The sequence below is a fragment of the Nematolebias whitei genome, chromosome 14, assembly GCF_014905685.2.
Source record: "Nematolebias whitei isolate Nwh7 chromosome 14, NemWhi1, whole genome shotgun sequence".
Taxonomy (NCBI): Eukaryota; Metazoa; Chordata; class Actinopteri; order Cyprinodontiformes; family Rivulidae; genus Nematolebias; species Nematolebias whitei.
The window spans coordinates 47,390,905-47,393,845 of record NC_056511.1 but is presented as its reverse complement, the minus strand read 5'-3'; the positions used below and the strand labels follow the sequence as shown (position 1 = coordinate 47,393,845).

Below are 2,941 nucleotides of genomic sequence, written 5' to 3'. Positions count from 1 at the left end.
ATAAGTTAACTTCCTGTTTCATTTTCATCACCTTGGTCAAACGTTTCTAGAGTACTGCAACTCCCCCCAGTGACATGATTGCTCATCTTTTTTTCTTTTTAAAAAAACAAATAAGGAGTTTAGCTCAGTATTCAATCAACAAGTGGTTAAAACAAATTAAGTACACTGCCAGTCTTTAGGTCTTCTTTACAACTACAACCTGTACAGCATCATTTAATTACAGTCCTCCTCTGGCACTTTGGGCCTACAGGTGAAGGGGTCTGTTCAAAGTAGTTACCTTTTTTTTTGGTACAGTTCATTCGATTTTAACTCAGTCAAGAGGTTGAGGGTCAGCTATGGGCATGGTGTGCAGAACTTCATCCAGTAGTTGCAGGGCTCGGTGCAAATGGATCTCGATCCAGCAGGGAGTCTCTTTAATGCTCTGTCACAGGTAGTCCGGGCCCCAGCCCTTTATGAAGCTCATGCGCAGAATGCACAGCCTGCACAGATCATCAACACTGATGCCTGCAGCAGCAGACAAACTGATGGCGGGGGCGATGCCTCCCATGGAGCTGGGCCCTGGAATGTTCCCAGTCATGGTGGCTGCCTGCGCTGCAGCTGCTGCTTGAGCCGTCGCAGCCTACTGCTGCATCTGCCTGTGGCACTGACGCAGGTCAAACACCTTGATGTAAGCACTGGGGTAGATCTTATGAACTGCATCTCCTGGGGCACGCCCTGCCTCTCGGTCCAGATAATAGCTCTGCACAAACACTGCGTGGTCACTCAGGCAATGCACCCACACTTCTTCTTCACCTTTGCATTCTAGCTGCACGCCTTTGCCAATGTGGAGCCTGGCTCTTTCTATGTTCTCTGTCCTGTGGACGTTACTCAGCTGGCCCAAGCAAAAATGATCTCCCCCTGAAGGATCCACATAACCATCCACAGTGACTACCGGACATGTGGATGGCACCTTAAATGTCTCCCTGACCTGGACGTTCATCTCATATTATGCAATGGAGCACCAGTATTCTGGAGCAGGGTGATTGGATATGGGGGGCTGGAATGCAATTTCATTGGTAACGGGCCAGTAATGGCCTGTGGGAGGCATTGGAGGATGATGCTGTAGATGCCCATTCTGGTGTTGAGGCACCGCTGGGGGGAAGCTGCTGTTTCTGCTCCAGTTCGGGGTTGGATTTGAAGGTCCAGCACTAATGGCTGAGAAAGCAGAAGATGAAGCTGAGCTGCTGCTTTCTGACGGGGGGAGTAGAGGGGGGCTAGTGAACTGCTCCTGTGGAATCGGCCTCGACAGAGGATGCTGGATGATCTGCAGGTGGTTTTCAGAGCTGGAGTGAGACTGCTGGTTATCAAAGTCGAACTCATCTTTTACAATAAGCGGACCTGAATTTGAAAGGGTCAGTGTTGATAAGTCAATTGCTGGGGAAACAACCCTTTCGTAGTGGTATGGGTTGACATAAACACTGTCACATTTCAGGTCAAAGGCATATTGACAGTATTTCACATGTTTTAGCTTGTTCTTGTGTAGATCTGGCTATCGCCACAGTCTAGCATAAACAACATGGGAGAAACCTTTACGCCCTGCAACCTGCAGGCATCCATCCAAAGTTTGTTTAATGGTTACACACTTGCTAGGATGGGCTTCGTTTGTGGTTATGGCTGTAATGAGGGAATCCAGCTCATCTTTAAAACATTTTTCCATCAGGTCATCTGGACAGTTTCTTTTTTTGTGCTGAAACGTTTCGTCTTCGATCTGGAAGGCTTCATCAGTCAAGGAAATACACAACAAAACTGATTATTCCCCCAACTGCTTACTCCAAAGTGGAACAAACCAGTTTTGCTTGTGATAAGATGGTCTCTTTGGCACAACCCCTCCACTGTTGCCGGGCCTTCTTCCTTGTTGACAGTCATGTCAAACTGGTTGAAAACAACAAAGTCCATGCTCAATAATCCAGGTATACAATCCAACATTTTTCCATCAGGTCAACTGGCTCATCTTTCTTTTCCTTCTCCTCAGGCTGCAGTGCTGGTGAAAGCAAAATCGAGTAACAGAAATATGCTGCAGCGCAGAGTGGATGCAGTGAGCTGCAGAACAGGCTTGGTAGAATAGGCCTTGAATTGTGAAACAGGGTGGATGAACTAGTCTTCAGGCTGTGGAACACAGCAGATGATTTTGGTAGGCCTCAAGCTGCTAACCAGAGTGGATGGAGTAATCTTCAGGCTGTGGAGTAGGATGGATGGAGCAGTATGGCTGTGGAGCAGGATACACGAAGTAGGTCTCAAGCAGTAGAGTGGCTAGAATAATCCCAGGCTGTGGACCAGGGCAAACAAAACAGGGCCCAGTCTACAAAGCAGGATGGACATGACAATCCTTAAGGCTGCAGTATACTGCCGCGTATGTCCGTTCACGCGTACGTACACGTGTACTGTATGCAGAGGGTTCAGACATGATACTCCAGCGTACACCCCGAGCAGCTGCAGAGCAGCTTCACAGACAAGGGGCGTTTACCTTCGGGACAAATTGAGGTCGCCGATTGGTCATTTTCTGACACGCCTACTAGATTGATTGACAGGTCGGAAAAAAGAAAGAAAAGCCACCGCTGGCAGCCTCCGCCGCAGCGGTGTTCTGTGTTTATATGTTGTTAATAAAAAGATCTGGGGGGAGTGGTGGCGCAGAGGTTAGAGAGGTGGGCTTGTGATCCGAAGATCGCCGGTTCACGCCCCGGCCCCGACAACATCAAAATTGTGGGTGGGGTAGGTGAAACACCCACACGTGCCCCCACCCTCATTCGCCCCACCCTGGGCCCATGAGCAAGGCCCTTAACCCCCACCATGTGCTCCCTAAACAGGTCTCTCTTGAAAATGAGTTCTCGTGGCTCAATGAGACTAACCTGTATAAATAAAGGCTAAATGAAAAAAAAAAAAAAAAAATCTAACCCCACCCCCA

At 48.6% G+C, this 2,941-nt stretch overlaps 1 pseudogene; it reads right to left on the bottom strand.

Moving 5' to 3' along the window:
* Positions 1-310: 310 nt before the first annotated feature.
* Positions 311-1,696, bottom strand: LOC119420349 (annotated as a pseudogene).
* Positions 1,697-2,941: the final 1,245 nt, after the last annotated feature.